Source organism: Primulina tabacum, unplaced genomic scaffold (assembly GCF_025594145.1).
Source record: "Primulina tabacum isolate GXHZ01 unplaced genomic scaffold, ASM2559414v2 Contig791, whole genome shotgun sequence".
NCBI lineage: Eukaryota > Viridiplantae > Streptophyta > Magnoliopsida > Lamiales > Gesneriaceae > Primulina > Primulina tabacum.
Genome location: NW_027459913.1, coordinates 35,589 through 53,813, shown reverse-complemented (window position 1 = coordinate 53,813; position 18,225 = coordinate 35,589). Strand labels below are relative to the sequence as shown.

Sequence of the window (18,225 nt, the reverse complement as noted above, 5' to 3'; positions counted from 1 at the left end):
TATAGTACAATAAGTTTGACTTTTATGGTCCTAAGAATGATTCAAAGAGAATGACATTCAATGAACTCCTTTGTTTTAGAGCGTGATAGGCTCGTGATCTTGATGAAAATAAGATTTAGTAAAAGAATAATTATTTGAGGTAACGACTAGGTTATATTTTGGGATTTAAGTCAATAAGCTAGGATCAATATTGAGTTAAGTTTCAATATTCTATATGGGTTTTAAGTTTTGAGATAATAATTGGGTAATTTCAAGATAAGATAAAATTAGTATCAATTCGCATATTTCAGTGCCGACTTAATTCAACTCACTTCGGTAGATTTCGACGTCATCCTAAGGATGAACTGATGCTAAGAGCCGTGCGATAGTAGATGGCCAGAGTAAAATGTCAAACTCTGAACCCCAAACCAAGAAGAAATCAGATACCATGGCGATGCCAAGGAACAGAAATGCATTTTTCTGTTACCCAGAATTGGAAAGCCATAATATCGGGAGAAGAAGTTTACCTAGCAATGGTGAACAGTGCAGAAGAAGATAAGCTGAAATTGGAAGATATTCAAGTAATACGAAAATTTTCAGACGTTTTTCCAGAAAGGCTTCTTGGAATGTTCTCGGACTAAAAGTAGAGTTCGAGATAAATTTGGTACCAGTGATGCATTAATCTCCAATAAACTGTACCGAATGGCTCCAGATGAACTCAAGGAGCTAAAATAATAACTCCAATAGTTGTTAGACAAAAAAAATGGATTAGGCCAAATGCATCTCTTTGGGGAGCCCCGGTCCTATTTGTAAAGAAGCATTATTAAAGTATGAGATTGTGTATAGATTATAGAGAACTCTATAAGATCACAATCAAGATAAATATATTCTTCCAATAATAGACGGTCTTTTCGATCAACTTAAATGAGCTACAGTCTTCTCCAACTCGACCTGAGGTCAAGCTATAATCAGCTAAAGTTCAGAGCAGAAGACACCCAATGTCAGCATTCAAAATAAGGTCATCAGTGGAACTAAGAAAGTAGAGGCAATTCTAGATTATCCGAAACATAAGAATGCAACCAAAATTAGAAGCTTCTTTGGATTACTAGGCTATTAGCTGAAATTTGTCGATGGCTTCTCTTCAGTAGTCGTATCACCAATGAGACTCGCATAAAAGAACTATGAATTCAACTGAAGATAAAGATGTGAAAGAGCTTTCAAACATTAAAGGAGAAGCTAGCATCTACACCAATGTTGGTATTATCTACTGAGGACAAGGATTTTACCATCTACAACGAAGTATCAAAGGAAGATCTCAGAGGCGTACTCATGAAAGACAGGCTAGTCAACTAAAGCCGCATGAGCAAAACTACCCTACTCACGATCTCTAGTTGGCAGCAATGATTTTGCTTTGAAAATTTGGAGACACTATCTCTACGATGCCAAGTGTGAAGTATTCACTCACTGGCCACAAAGTCTCGAATATTTGTTCATTCAAAGAGAATTAAAAATGGGACAAGGACGGCGGATAAAGTTACTCAAAGAATGTGACTTGACAATAAGCTACCACGCCAGCAAGCCAAATAAGGTAGACATCGACAATCTTCGATAAGAAGTGATGTTAGAGACGCATAAGTCAACATTCCAGATCTATACCATCAGTAAAAAAATGTATGAGATTTGAAAAAAAAAAGTTTCTGGCAAAACAGAATAAAAATAGATGTCGCCGAGTTTATATTTAAGTGACAAGTATGCTAACAAGTGAAAGTCGATCATCAGCGACATGGAGAATTACTGGAACAGTTAGAATTCCATAATGGAAATGAGAACATATTTCCATGGATTTCGTAGTAGAATTTACAAAGTCAATACAGAGTCAAGACGTGATATGGATAATCGTAGATAGACTCACAAAATCTACGTACTTTCCACTTGTTCGAAGGAATTATAATATTGACAAGTTGACTACTCTATACTTGGATAACATTATGCGGCTACATGGAGTGCCAACAATCATAATGTCGGATAGATATCCAAGATTTGTGTCACGTTTGTGGTAGAGCTTTCAAGAAGCCATGAGAACAAAAGTCACTCTTAGTACGGCTTATCACCCTCAAACTGATGGCAAAACAGAGAGAATGATTCAAACCCTAGAGGGTTTGATAAGGGCATGTGCCATAGACTTCAGTAAATTGAAGTGAAGATATTCCTGATAGAATTCTCCTACAATAACAGTTATCACGGAAATATTGGAATGAATATATTTGAAGCTTTTACGGACGAAAGTATCGATCACCACTATACTAGGACAAAATAGTGAAAATAGCCATAGCTGGGCCAGAACTAATCCAAGAGACAATGGAAAAGTGGCCGCCATCAAAGACAGACTCAAGGCTACATAAGACCAACAAAAGAGTTAGTCTAATCTTAAAAGGAGACCAATGGAATTCACATACGGTGAAACACCTTATATGGGTCTCACTAATGAAAGAATCATTAGATTCAGTAAAGTTGAAAAAGTGAATCCTCGGTACATAGGACCATTCAAAATTCTGGAGAGATTGGCACATTGGCTTACATAATAGCATTGCCACCAGATATATCTAGAATCTACAATGTATTCCACAAACTAAGAAAATACATCCCAAACCCAAGTCATGTTATGGAAATTGAACCGCTCATGATCAAAGGTAACTTGAGGAAAGAGCTGAAATATAAAGATGTCTATATTCATATGATGGACACTAAGGACCAAGTACTGAGACGACGTATCATTCCCTACGTCAAGGTGCAATGGTCAAACTACACAGAACAAGAAAAGTACATGGGAGTTTGAAGGGAAAATGTGCAAGCAATACCCCTACCTTTTCCAAGGTCAAGCCGACTCAAGTTTCGAGGACGAAACTTCCAATAAGGAGGGAGAGATATGAGAACCCAAATTTTTGGACATACAATTAATTAAATATAGACATGTATAAGACTTTATTTTCGATTTATAATAAATTCGAAAATATTAAATAATACATGGTATTGGAGATTCCAAGCCAATAAATACGTGAAATTCAAATTCCAGTGCAAATCATGTATTAATTTCGAAATAAGGCTGGACATCAATCAAATTGGAAGGAAATATTACGTACAAGGCAGCTTTTCTCAATAAGGAAACATATCAATATTTATGGAAGGAGCATCTCCAAATTTTGGAAGGAAAATCAATCGGTTTATGGTAGGATTCTTACCCAGCACCTATAAATACCCCCTAAGCCTTTGAAATTTTCACCCCTCATTCTAGCAAGCAATTTTCGAAATTGCTCTCACAAGTGCTCCCAAGAATTTTCGAAATTTTCTCCCAAAAATATGCACGAGTCATCAAAATTCTTTCAAAGTTCAGAATTCATTTCTCTCGCTCGGGTAGTTGGAATCTGATCTTCACCGTTCAAAATATTCTTCCATATGTTTTGAATAACATATCCAAATTTCAGCAAAATCCAACGGTTAGTTTTTTGTTTATAGCCTTTGAAAACAAACTGCTCAGATTTTATGCGGGAATTCAGCATACCTACGGTTTTTTCTGTATGAACAGACCTAAACGGTTCCCAAACCCGATCTCCACCGTTCATAATATTTAACGTACTTGTGAACGTACTGTTAAATTTGAGTCCGATCCAATGGTGAAAAGGCGCAGTGAATTTTTCAAGACGACTGATTTTTCGGTAGATGTGCTGCTGCGTTTCGAGGGTTGGTTGCAAGATTCTTCTGTGGTTTCTGAGTTCTTCACGTATTCTTCCAGTATAAGGTAAGTGGGCTGTTTTTAAATCTTAAACTTCGGTTATGCATATGTGATTTTTGGTTTTTTTATAAAACTTCGGTCGAGTACAATTCTTTCCCTACTCCATCTTGTGTTGTGTCATTCGGTTTTAAGCACTGTGAGTCGACTGTATATGGGTGGGAATCTCAACCATGACGTACCTTACGCGGTGGGGGAATAACCGCTATACGGCCTCGCCCCCTTAGAGGAGTAAAAATTAGGGACTGACGTCAGTAAATCATAGAAAGTTAGGTAAATCACAGTGGCTGATAAAAGTTATGCATATGTTATGAAGTACGTATGCAACTCATGTTTTATGTTCGAAATCTATGCATGTTGTTTTTATTGTGCTCGATGTTTCCCCCGTTTGCTGAGTATTTCCCAAATACTCACCCCTTATTCTATCCTCCCCAGATAAATCAGAAGAAGAAATAGAGAAAGAAGAATCGGACACCAGTTCTTGGACTGATAGTGGATGCATGAAGAATTTTAATTAAGAATATGTTATTGTTAGTTTCTAATCCAAGATAAACGCTTCCGCAGATTTTTATCGTTTCAGATGTACTATTGTAAAGACGATTCCATTTTTATGGTATTTATGATATAAAACTGGTTTGGTGTATACTGTACTACGAGGCTTTTGTTTAGCAATTATGTGATTGTTGAATAACGCTGGTGTCAACTAACTCCGGTCTCGGGGCGTGACATAGACCACTACTCTCCGGGTGATCTAGTGAACATGCTCCTCGCCAATGGCTAATCTGCCGAGCACTGCACCGTCGCCGCACATAGGGTTATATAATTCTACTCTATGACTGATGTTTGCTCCTTACGATATATATGTTGAGTGGATTTGTTTAAGCTTATAAAACTCAACTAATAAAAAAAACAAACAAAATCAATGAGCACTTCAACACTCGTCCTCATGGCCAAGCATTTAATTCAGTTTTGAATATTTGTTGCCCTCAACATCATAAATTGGATAATTTCCGTTGCTATCATATTTCCAGAATTTTTTGGGTATCAATAATATTAGGGATATTAAGGATCAGCTCAATGACTTTGTGCTTATATGTTATTTATCCTAAATCCCACCTGGAACATTTATTCCTTCATACTTTAGCAGGTCTTTCTTTGGGAACTAACTTGACTCAAGTGACTGCAAGGTCCACAAAGGAATAACTAGTCTATTGGTTCATAATAATAAATTGCTCTATGATAATTTATTTCATGAAATTCACGTCTGTCGAAGGATATTTTCCAATTAAATCTTATTTCTGATAAAATTACTATGGGAATTTGGCCTTATACACTTAGATCATCCAATTGCTCTCTTGGGCAACAAATCTTTGTTTCGCTCAAATTAATTTTTAATTAAATTATTATGAGTTTGGCTCGTCAGAAATATGCCTTATATGGGTCAATTAGATGAATTTAAGAGGTGCATTCCTACTTTTTGATAACAATTGAGATATATAATTTTACTCTGTTTATACTCCCGCCAGCGACCTATCCATGCAGTCTTAGGAAATAGGAATCATTCAAACATGTAGTTGAATTTTCTCCCATGATTAGTGTGAAAAGAGTTCACAGTTCTACGGACATTATATTATCATAATTCAAAACTTACTATGTTAGGTAGTCAAAACTCATGGCCACACTTAATCGAATTATTTGGGATTTGATCATTACTCGAATCGTTATAGTTTTTGATAATTTTAGATGCCAAGATATACATTCAAATTATTATTATTTTGGATTCCTTGTGTCTTGGTTTTATGTTTTGGTGCAGAATTCAGAGCGTATTATATTTTGCTACACGCCGGCTTGGACTCAACTTATGTCATTTTTACTAGTGGGCACTTTGCGACAAGCCAGGTCCTACTCGATGATCGAGAAACATAGGATACAAGACATGGATCGTAAACAGAAAGAATACTTTTAACCTTGACGCAACCTCAGTAAGCCCGACTTTGCTCGGCACCTCAGTAAGCCCAACTCTGCTCGGCAAATATACAAGTCCGACCTCGCGCTCGGCACTCAGTAAGCCGAACTCTTCTTGGCAAATATACAAGTCTAACCTCGTGTTCGTCAGTCAGGAAATCCAACTCGGCTTAGAAAACATATAAGCTAGATCTCGCACTCGACAACTTTAATTTGATTCTTAATTGCTCTTTATTTGAGCTCGATTTTCAGCATTATATGTAGCTCTTTATTTGAGCTTGGTTTTCAGCAGACTATTATCTATAGCTCTTTATTTGAGCTCGATTTTCAGCATGATCTTATCTATAGCTCTTTATTTAAGCTCGATTTTGAGCAGACTATTATCTATAGCTCTTTATTTGAGCTCAGTATTCAGCAGGATTTCTATAGCTCTTTATTTGAGCTCGATTTTCAAGAAGATCTTATCTATAGCTCTTTATTTGAGCTCGGTTTTTAGCAGACCTTGATCTATGGCTCTTTATTTGAGCTCGGTTTTTAGCAGAACTTGATCTATAGCTCTTTATTTGAGCTCGATTTTCAGGAAGATCTTATCTATAGCTCTTCATTTGAGCTCGGTTTTCAACAGGATCTTATTTATAGCTCATCATTTTAGCTCGGTTATTAGTAGGATATTCTTTATGGCTCTTCATCTGAGCTCGACTTTCAGCATCGATATATCTCGAACTTCTTATTTATGCTGGTCTCGACATCTTGACCTGACTTCTTATTGAGGAATATAGCCACTATTGGCTCTTTTGACTCTCTAGCGACTCGAGAGAAAAATCATTTGACTATCTATTCAATATCAGATACTACATTGGCCGCTTAATTTGGCTCGCATCAGAAAGACACTCCCCAACAAACGCTCAAAGGACATTATTACATGCAATTAGAATATTATCTTGAATACTCAAAATTTAATTTCATTCATATAAACGTTCCTCCATCATTTCACGTCGTCACTTTTCTGCGGGGATATTGATGATATGGTAAAAATCTTATCATATCATTAATTATATTTTAGAGATATTACAAAATATTATATGGATATGCACAAATCTAGTTACCATATATACAAAATTCTGTACCATCTAAGACTCAACACCTATAAAAAAGGGCTCCTAACCCTAATCAAGATACGCTTTCATGTACAATTATTTACATCAGTCTTATATTTTTCTCAAATACTATACTGACTTGAGTGTCGGAGTGGCTTCGCCTCTGGGCGGAGTCATCTCACCCTTTTTCTTGATACCAGTTATCTTTCTGAAGCGGTCTGATTCGTTTATCGAAGAAATTGGTACGTGATAATCGTTTCAAAGGTATTTTTATGAATGCGCGTTTTTTGAGCGCATCAGAACTGATGGGATTTGCTGGATTTCTGAAAAAGACTACACAAATTGTTTTTGGGCAGTTCACCCAGGAGGACCGGCGATTTTAAATCGGTTGGAGAAGAAGTTGGAGCTTTTTCCAGACAAACTGAATTCCAGTAGAAGGGCTCTGGCAGATTATGGAAATGCTAGTAGCAATACAATTGTCTATGTGCTGGAGTATATGTTAGAAGAGGCCAAAAATGTCAAGAAAGAAGAAAAAATGGGGCTGACAAATGGGGATTGATCTGGCTTTTGGCCCTGGAATCACATTTGAGGGGATTCTTACAAAAAATCTCACTGTGTGAGCTGTGTAAAGGTTTGAAATCTGCTGCAAGGAAACAAGAAATGGGGATATGTATGTAGTTTTCATACTTGTTATGTTTATATTAAATGTATTAGCAAGTGTTATGTTTTAGCTCTTGTAAACCAGTATATTTTCTTGTGAACTATTTTAAATTACTTACAAGTTGCTAGATTTAATCAGGGTCTCTAATAGAGTAGAACTTGCCCTTCCATTAGAATTTAAAAATAAGAACTAGGCAAGATTAACAGGAAGAGAATTATTACTGCACCAAACAGTATTTCAAGTGCCAAACATAATTTAAAAAACATAATTAAGAGGCCTCCACAAGCAACCGAAATAGAGACAGGACGAAGGTAGCTAAGCACAAGAATACTTGTACAGATCTTTAAATCATACTGTTATTCAAGAATCCATTTATGCCAGCTGATAAATGGACTCTGCCGGAGAAAGAAAGAAATAAAGATTCCTATTGTAATTTATGGGCATTTGCGTTTGTTGTTCCGAGTAGTGAGACTAGCGTAGCAAGGGCAGGCTGCAAAATTTCCACAAGTCCCCGGTGGCACCGGTTGCACCGAAGCAGCACGTCCCACATATTCTTCGACACAGATTTGGCCTTTTCGATAGTTTGCACCGAGCTGCACAAGCTTCACCACAATCTGCACACACACCATAGTTAGATGTATGAAGAGAGCAAAGAAGAATGTCACATCAGGGGCTTCCCACTTATCTAAAATCTGCACACACGCCATAGTTATCATGCTAGAGTTGCTACTCGTGCTCGACTTGTACTCGGACTCTTAACCAATATCATATATATGAATTTTGGCTTAGCAGCTCAACTCACTTGCAGCACCAGCCCAAATATAGCGAAACGTGAACCGAGTCTACCATTACTCAGGCTCTACTAGAAAATTTTGAACCTTAGTTTAATAGAAACTGTCTACATATAATGTACTTGCAAGTCCAAGACCGCACGACCACGACACGAGATGAAACTGTTTATTTCCGGGCAAGAGGTAAGAGAGAAAGAATGATATATTACTTATTCTTGGAATGTTGGAACTTGCTACACCTCCAATATTGCTAGTGCTCTGCAAGAAGATTGCAACGATATAATATTACCTATAAGTTAAAGACTGAACTTATCAAGAAACTGAATCATACAAAAATGGCATCATGAGTTAGTTACCCCTTGTGTGAACTTGATGGAAAAGAACAAGCATAAAAGGATTAAGAAATAAGAGCTTTGGAAACAGCCATTGAAACCAGAAACTTTATTCAATATTGAGTTTTATTTATTGGAATTTTATTGTTGAATGAGATACAAGAACCCTATTTATAGAAGATATTTATAAATTTGATTTTTTAAATATATAAATTTAGTAGATAGAAAAGGCAATAAAGAGGGAGAGAGACTAGATGGAAAGTGCATGCATGAAATGAACAATTCTGTAGGCACCGATGCAGGCTGGCATTGTGGACTCACCTACAAATATTAATAATAGCTTTAAATTGGTTGATGAGATATATTATTAGTGTAAAAGAAGAAGCAAATAGCAGATTGTTTTTGGAGGACCTTTTGACCCAATTCACTCGCCAAAAAAAGTACATAATAGTTTGTAGTTGGACCACATGATATATATTTTGAACCAGGATTATTTGCATTCATATTATATTATTTTAAAACAAAAATCATCCTTATTTATTTAAAATAAGATTGTTTGATGCGAAAGATGATGTATAGATGACTTTATTTAAAACAAGACTGCTCGGTGCGAAAGATGATTAAAGATGATTATCATATTTGAGTTATTCAATGTTTGACTTAATTTCTCAATATAAGTCATTTTGTTATTCATATACACTGATTTATCAATATTATAAAATATATCATGATTATCACATCTCACGAGTAAGTGAATACACTCAATTGACCGTTCATACTTCTATTGTATTGATACTCACGGAAAATTTAGAGTCCGATTCCAGCAAGTGTCATTAGTCCAGACGCATGTTTCAAAATTATCCCGAGCCTGAAATCACGAATAAGAACGTAGAAGGAGGCCAGGAGGATGTCCTAGCGTAGCCCTTCCGACGCTCAGTCAGAGACTGAGGATATAAGTGGAGAGCAGCTAAGGGTGCTGCTGAAAAACAATATAATGAATCCATGAGTTAGACACCCGAACCTGGTATTTTATGAGAATACATGGGCTCGTGTTGGGCCTTCCACCTTGGTTAGAGATGGGCTAGGGGTCCCAAATGTGGTTTGGGCCTAATGTCCATACGGTATCATGTATAATAAATCATGTTCCACTGTTAAAAAAAATTTACTTTAACTGTAAAATAATCTATTTCATTAAATATAGTGTATACATCTTATCTATGTTCTATTTTTTAGAACAAGGTCATAGAGGTCCATCATGATCTATCTATTTTGTAATTACTAAAATTACCTTAATTTTTTTAATTATAAATAGTGTTTTTCAAATTTATTTTTTTTGTATCATGGTTTTGATATTATTACAAGTATATTGATAAGGTCATAGAGGTCCATCATAATCTATTTACTGTGTAGTGAAAAATAACCTAAATTTTGTAATTAATTATATATAGGGTTTTTCAACTTTAATTTAATTTGTTTTTTGCATTATTTTTTTTTGAATTATCAATCTAATTTATCATTATTTTGGTAAACACCAAATAATATTAACACGTGCTTATCATACGTTGCTAATATGGGGAAAAAAAAGAAAAAACAAAAAATGGGCTATATATATATAGCTAGAGTATATCTCTTGTGAGACGGTTTCACGAATCTTTTTCTGTATGAACAGGCCTAAACGACTTCCAAACCCGATCTCCACCGTTCATAATATATTTAACGTACTTGTGAACGTACTGTAAAATTTTGAGTCCGATCCAACGGTGAAATAAGGCGCAGTGAATTTTTCAAGACGCTGATTTTTCGGTAGATGTGCTGCTGCGTTTTCGAGGGGTTGGTTGCATGATTCTTCTATGGTTTCTGAGTTCTTCATGTGTTCTTCCAGTATAAGGTAAGTGGGCTGTTTTTAAATCTTAAACTTTCGGTTATGCATATGTGATTTTTGGTTTTTTTTATAAAAACTTCGGTCGAGTACAATTCTTTCCCTACTTCATCTTGTGTTGTGTCATTCGGTTTTAAGCACTGTGAGGAGTCGACTGTATATGGGTGGGAATCCCAACCATGACGTACCCTTACGCGATGGGGGATATAACCGCTATACAGCCTCGCCCCCTTAGATGAGTAAAAATTAGGGACTGACGTCAGTAAACCATAGAAAGTTAGATAAATCACAGTGGCTGATAAAGTTATGCATATGTTATGAAGTACGTATGCAACTCATGTTTTATGTTCGAAATCTATGCATGTTGTTTTTATTGTGCTCGATGTTTCCCCCGTTTGCTGAGTATTTCCCAAATACTCACCCCTTATTCTATCCTCCCCAGATAAATCAGAAGAAAAATAGAGAAAGAAGAATCGGACACCAGTTCTTGGACTGATAGTGGACGCATGAAGAATTTTAATTAAAATGTTATTGTAGTTTCTAATCCAAGATATAAACGCTTCCGCAGATTTTTTCGTTTCAGATGTACTATTGTAAAGACGATTCCATTTTTATGGTATTTATGATATATAAACTGGTTTTGGTGTATACTGTACTACGAGGCTTGTTGTTTAGCAATTATGTGATTGTTGAATAACGCCGGTGTCAACTAACTCCGGTCTCGAGGCGTGACATAGACCACTACTCTCCGGGTGATCATCTAGTGAACATGCTCCTCGCCAATGGCTAATCTGCCGAGCACTGCACCGTCGCCCACATAGGGTGATATAATTCTACTCTATGACTGATATTTGCTCCTTACGATATATATGTTGAGTGGATTTGTTTAAGCTTATAAACTCAACTAATAAAAAAAAACAACAAATCAATGAGCACTTCAACACCGTCCTCATGGGCCAAGCATTTAATTCAGTTTTGAATATTTGTTGCCCTCAACATCATAAATTGGATAATTTCCGTTGCTATCATATTTCCAGAATTTTTTGGGTATCAATAATTTAGGGATATTAAGGATCAGCTCAATGACTTTGTGCTTTATGTTATTTATCCTAAATCCCACCTGGAACATTTATTCCTTCATACTTTAGCAGGTCTTTCTTTGGGAACTAACTTGACTCAAGTGACTGCAAGGTCCAAAAAGGAATAACTAGTCTATTGGTTCATAATAATAAATTGCTCTACGATAATTTATTTTATGAAATTCACGTCTGTCGAAGGATATTTTCCAATTAAATCTTATTTCTGATAAAAATTACTATGGGAATTTGGCCTTATACACTTAGATCATCCAATTGCTCTCTTGGGCAACAAATCTTTGTTTCGCTCAAATTAATTTTTAATTAAATTATTATGAGTTTGGCTCGTCAGAAATATGCCTTATGTGGGTCAATTAGATGAATTTAAGAGGTGCATTCCTACTTTTTGATAACAATTGAGATATATAATTTTACTCTGTTTATACTCCGCCAGCGACCTACCCATGCATCTTAGGAAATAGGAATCATTCAAACATGTAGTTGAATTTTCTCCCATGATTAGTGTGAAAGAGAGTTCACAGTTCTACGGACATTATATTATCATAATTCAAAACTTACTATGTTAGGTAGTCAAAACTCATGGCCCACACTTAAATCGAATTATTTGGATTTGATCATTACTCGAATCGTTATAGTTTTTGATAATTTTAGATGCCAAGATATACATTCAAATTATTATTTTGGATTCCTTGTGTCTTGGTTTTATGTTTTGGTGCAGAATTCAGAGCGTATTATATTTTGCTACACGCCGGCTTGGACCAACTTATGTCATTTTTACTAGTGGGCACTTTGCGACAACATAGCCAGGTCCTACTCGATGATCGAGAAACATAGGATACAAGACATGGATCGTAAACAGAAAGAATACTTTTAACCTTGACGCAACCTCAGTAAGCCCGACTTTGCTCGCACCTCAGTAAGCCCAACTCTGCTCGGCAAATATACAAGTCCGACCTCGCGCTCGGCACTCAGTAAGCCCAACTCTGCTTGGCAAATATACAAGTCTAACCGTGTTCGTCAGTCAGGAATCCAACTCGTTAGAAAACATATAAGCTAGATCTCGCACTCGACAACTTTAATTTGATTCTTAATTGCTCTTTATGAGCTCGATTTTCAGCAGACTATTATATGTAGCTCTTTATTTGAGCTTGGTTTTCAGCAGACTATTATCTATAGCTCTTTATTTGAGCTCGATTTTCAGCATGATCTTATCTATAGCTCTTTATTTAAGCTCGATTTTGAGCAGACTATTATCTATAGCTCTTTATTTGAGCTCAGTATTCAGCAGGATATTATCTATAGCTCTTTATTTGAGCTCGATTTTCAAGAAGATCTTATCTATAGCTCTTTATTTGAGCTCGGTTTTTAGCAGACCTTGATCTATGGCTCTTTATTTGAGCTCGGTTTTTAGCAGAACTGATCTATAGCTCTTTATTTGAGCTCGATTTCAGGAAGATCTTATCTATAGCTCTTCATTTGAGCTCGGTTTTCAACAGGATCTTATTTATAGCTCATCATTTTAGCTCGGTTATTAGTAGGATATTCTTTATGGCTCTTCATCTGAGCTCGACTTTCAGCAGTCGATATATCTCGAACTTCTTATTTATGCTGGTCTCGACATCTTGACCTGACTTCTTATTGAGGAATATAGCCACTATTGGCTCTTTTGACTCTCTAGCGACTCGAGAGGAAAAATCATTTGACTATCTATTCAATATCAGATTACTACATTGGCCGCTTAATTTGGCTCGCATCAGAAAGCACACTCCCAACAACGCTCAAAGGACATTATTACATGCATTAGAATATTATCTTGAATACTCTAAAATAATTTCATTCATATAAACGTTCCTCCATCATTTCACTCGTCGTCACTTTTCTGCGGGGATAATATTGATGATATGGTAAAAATCTTATCATATCATTAATTATATTTTAGAGATATTACAAAATTTATATGGATATGCACAAATCTAGTTACCATATATTACAAAATTCTATACCATCTAAGACTCAACACCTATAAATAAAGGGCTCCTAACCCTAATCAAGATACGCTTTCATGTACAATTATTTACATCAGTCTTATATTTTTCTCTCAATACTATACTGACTTGAGTGTCGGAGTGCTTCGCCTCTGGGCGGAGTCATCTCACCCTTTTTCTTTGATACACAGTTTCTTTCTGAAGCGGTCTGATTCGGTTTTATCGAAGAAATTGGTACGTGATAATCGTTCAAGGTATTTTTATGAATGCGCGTTTTTTGAGCGCATCAGAACTGATGGGATTTGCTGATTTTCTGAAAAATACAAAACAATTGTTTTGGGCAGTTCACCCAGGAGGACCGGCGATTTTAATCGGTTTGGAGAAGAAGTTGGAGCTTTTTTCCAGACAAACTGAATTCCAGTAGAAGGGCTCTGGCAGATTATGGAAATGCTAGTAGCAATACAATTGTCTATGTGCTGGAGTATATGTTAGAAGAGGCCAAAAATGTCAAGAAGAAGAAGAAAAATGGGGCTGACAAATGGGATTGATCTTGGCTTTTGGCCCTGGAATCACATTTGAGGGGATTCTTACAAAAAATCTCACTGTGTGAGCTGTGTAAAAGTTTGAAATCTGCTGCAAGGAAACAAGAAATGGGGTGATATGTATGTAGTTTCATACTTGTTATGTTTTCTATTATTAAATGTATTAGCAAGTGTTATGTTTTAGCTCTTTGTAAAGCCAGTATATTTTCTTGTGAACTATTTTAAATTACTTACAAGTTGCTAGATTTAATCAGGGTCTCTAATAGAGTAGAATCTTGCCCTTCCCATTAGAATTTAAAATAAGAACTAGGCAAGATTAACAGGAAGAGAATTATTCTGCACACCAACAGTATTTCAAGTGCCAAACATAATTTAAAAAAACATAATTAAGAGGCCTCCACAAGCAACCGAAAAAGAGACAGGACGAAGGTAGCTAGCACAAGAATACTTGTACAGATCTTTAAATCATACTGTTATTCAAGAATCCATTTATGCCAGCTGATAAATGGACTCTGCCGGAGAAAAGAAAGAAATAAACAGATTCCTATTGTAATTTATGGGCATTTGCGTTTGTTGTTCCGAGTAGTGAGACTAGCGTAGCAAGGGCAGGCTGCAAAATTTCCACAAGTCCCCGGTGGCACGCGGTTGCACCGGAAGCAGCACGTCCCACATATTCTTCGACACAGATTTGGCCTTTTCGATAGTTTGCACCGAGCTGCACAAGCTTCACCACAATCTGCACACACCATAGTTGATGTATGAAGAGAGCAAAGAAGAATGTCACGATCAGGGCTTCCCACTTATCTAAAATCTGCACACACGCCATAGTTATCATGCTAGAGTTGCTACTCGTGCTCGACTTGTACTCGGACTCTTAACCATATCATATATATTGAATTTTGGCTTAGCAGCTCAACTCACTTGCAGCACCAGCCCAAAATAGCGAAACGTGAACCGAGTCTACCATTACTCAGGCTACTAGAAAATTTTGAACCTTAGTTTAATAGAAAACTGTCTACATAAATGTACTTGCAAGTCCAAGACCGCACGACCACGACACGAGATGAAACTGTTATTTCCGGGCAAGAGGTAAGAGAGAAGAGAATGATATATACTTATTCTTGGAATGTTGGAACTTGCTACACCTCCAATATTGCTAGTGCTCTGCAAGAAGATTGCAACGATAATAATATTACCTATAAGTTAAAGACATGAACTTATCAAGAAACTGAATCATACAAAAATGGCATCATGAGTTAGTTACCCCTTGTGATTGAACTTGATGGAAAAGAACAAAGCATAAAAGGATTAAGGAAATAAGAGCTTTGGAAACAGCCATTGAAACCAGAAACTTTATTCAAATATTGAGTTTTATTATTGGAATTTTATTGTTGAATGAGATACAAGAACCCTATTTATAGAAGATATATTTATAAATTTGATTTTTTAAAATATAAATTTATGTAGATAGAAAAGGCAATAAAGAGGGAGAGAGACTAGATGGAAAGTGCATGCATGAAAGTGAACAAATTCTGTAGGCACCGATGCAGGCTGGCATTGTGGACTCACCTACAAATATTAATAATAGCTTTAAATTGGTTGATGAGATATAATTAGGTAGAAAGAAGAAGCAAATAGCAGATTGTTTTGGAGGACCTTTTGACCCAATTCACTCGCCAAAAAAAGTACATATAGTTGTAGTTGGACCACATGATATATATTTTGAACCAGGATTATTTGCATTCATATTATATTATTTTAAAACAAAAATCATCCTTATTTATTTAAAAAGATTGTTTGATGCGAAAGATGATGTATAGATGACTTTATTTAAACAAGACTGCTCGGTGCGAAAGATGATGTAAAGATGATTATCATATTTGAGTTATTCAATGTTTGACTTAATTTCTCAATATAAGTCATTTTGTTATTCATATACACTGATTTATCAATATTATAAAATATATCATTGATTATCACATCTCACGAGTAAGTGAATACACTCAATTGACCGTTCATACTTCTATTGTATTGATACTCACGGAAAATTTAGAGTCCGATTCCAGCAAGTGTCATTAGTCCAGACGCATGTTTCAAAATTATCCCGAGCCTGAAATCACGAATAAGAACGTTAGAAGGAGGCCAGGAGGATGTCCTAGCGTAGCCCTTCCGACTCAAGTCAGAGACTGAGGATATAAGTGGAGAGCAGCTAAGGGTGCTGCTGAAAAACAATATAATGAATCCATGAGTTAGACACCCGAACCTGGTATTTATATGAGAATACATGGGCTCGTTTGGGCCTTCCACCTTGGTTAGAGATGGGCTAGGGGTCCCAAATGTGGTTTGGGCCTAATGTCCATACGGTATCATGTATAATAAAATCATGTTCCACTGTTAAAAAAATTTACTTTAACTGTAAAATAATCTATTTCATTAAATATAGTGTATACATCTTTATCTATGTTCTATTTTTAGAACAAGGTCATAGAGGTCCATCATGATCTATCTATTTTGTAATTACTAAAATTACCTTAATTTTTTTAATTATAAATAGTGTTTTTCAAATTTATTTTTTTTGTATATCATGGTTTTGATATTATTACAAGTTATTGATAAGGTCATAGAGGTCCATCATAATCTATTTACTGTGTAGTGAAAAATAACCTAAATTTTGTAATTAATTATATATAGGGTTTTTCAACTTTAATTTAATTTGTTTTTTGCATTATTTTTTTTTTGAATTATCAATCTAATTTATCATTATTTTGGTAAACACCAAATATTATAACACGCGTGCTTATCATACGTTGCTAATATGGGGAAAAAAAAAAGAAAAACAAAAAATGGGCTATAATATATAGCTAGAGTATATCTCTTGTGAGACGGTTTCACGAATCTTTTCTGTATGAACAGGCCTAAACGACTTCCAAACCCGATCTCCACCGTTCATAATATATTTAACGTACTTGTGAACGTACTGTAAATTTTGAGTCCGATCCAACGGTGAAATAAGGCGCAGTGAATTTTTCAAGACGACTGATTTTTCGGTAGATGTGCTGCTGCGTTTTCGAGGGGTTGGTTGCATGATTCTTCTATGGTTTCTGAGTTCTTCATGTGTTCTTCCAGTATAAGGTAAGTGGGCTGTTTTTAAATCTTAAACTTTCGGTTATGCATATGTGATTTTTGGTTTTTTTATAAAAACTTCGGTCGAGTACAATTCTTTCCCTACTCATCTTGTGTTGTGTCATTCGGTTTTAAGCACTGTGAGGAGTCGACTGTATATGGGTGGGAATCCCAACCATGACGTACCCTTACGCGATGGGGGATATAACCGCTATACGCCTCGCCCCCTTAGAGAGTAAAAATTAGGGACTGACGTCAGTAAACCATAGAAAGTTAGATAAATCACAGTGGCTGATAAAAGTTATGCATATGTTATGAAGTACGTATGCAACTCATGTTTTATGTTCGAAATCTATGCATGTTGTTTTTATTGTGCTCGATGTTTCCCCCGTTTGCTGAGTATTTCCCAAAATACTCACCCCTTATTCTATCCTCCCCAGATAAATCAGAAGAAGAAATAGAGAAATCGGACACCAGTTCTTGGACTGATAGTGGACGCATGAAGAATTTTAATTAAAAATGTTATTGTTAGTTTCTAATCCAAGATATAAACGCTTCCGCAGATTTTTATCGTTTCAGATGTACTATTGTAAAGACGATTCCATTTTTATGGTATTTATGATATATAAACTGGTTTTGGTGTATACTGTACTACGAGGCTTGTTGTTTAGCAATTATGTGATTGTTGAATAACGTGGTGTCAACTAACTCCGGTCTCGGGCGTGACATAGACCACTACTCTCCGGGTGATCATAGTGAACATGCTCCTCGCCAATGGCTAATCTGCCGAGCACTGCACCGTCGCCGCACATAGGGTGATATAATTCTACTCTATGACTGATTTGCTCCTTACGATATATATGTTGAGTGGATTTGTTTAAGCTTATAAAACTCAACTAATAAAAAAAACAAAATCAATGAGCACTTCAACACTCGTCCTCATGGGCCAAGCATTTAATTCAGTTTTGAATATTTGTTGCCCTCAAC

The 18,225-nt window shown here is 35.9% G+C and overlaps 1 long non-coding RNA gene across 2 annotated transcripts; it reads right to left on the bottom strand.

Moving 5' to 3' along the window:
* Nucleotides 1-14,506: 14,506 nt before the first annotated feature.
* Nucleotides 14,507-15,485, bottom strand: LOC142535015 (uncharacterized). 2 transcript variants are annotated; one of them, XR_012817312.1, is made up of 3 exons: nt 15,355-15,485; nt 15,231-15,279; nt 14,507-14,851 (listed from the first exon to the last, which is right to left on the bottom strand). It is a non-coding gene; the product is annotated as an uncharacterized LOC142535015 (long non-coding RNA). The 2 variants fall into 2 exon arrangements; XR_012817313.1 differs by having other exon boundaries at nt 14,508-14,851; nt 15,380-15,485.
* Nucleotides 15,486-18,225: the final 2,740 nt, after the last annotated feature.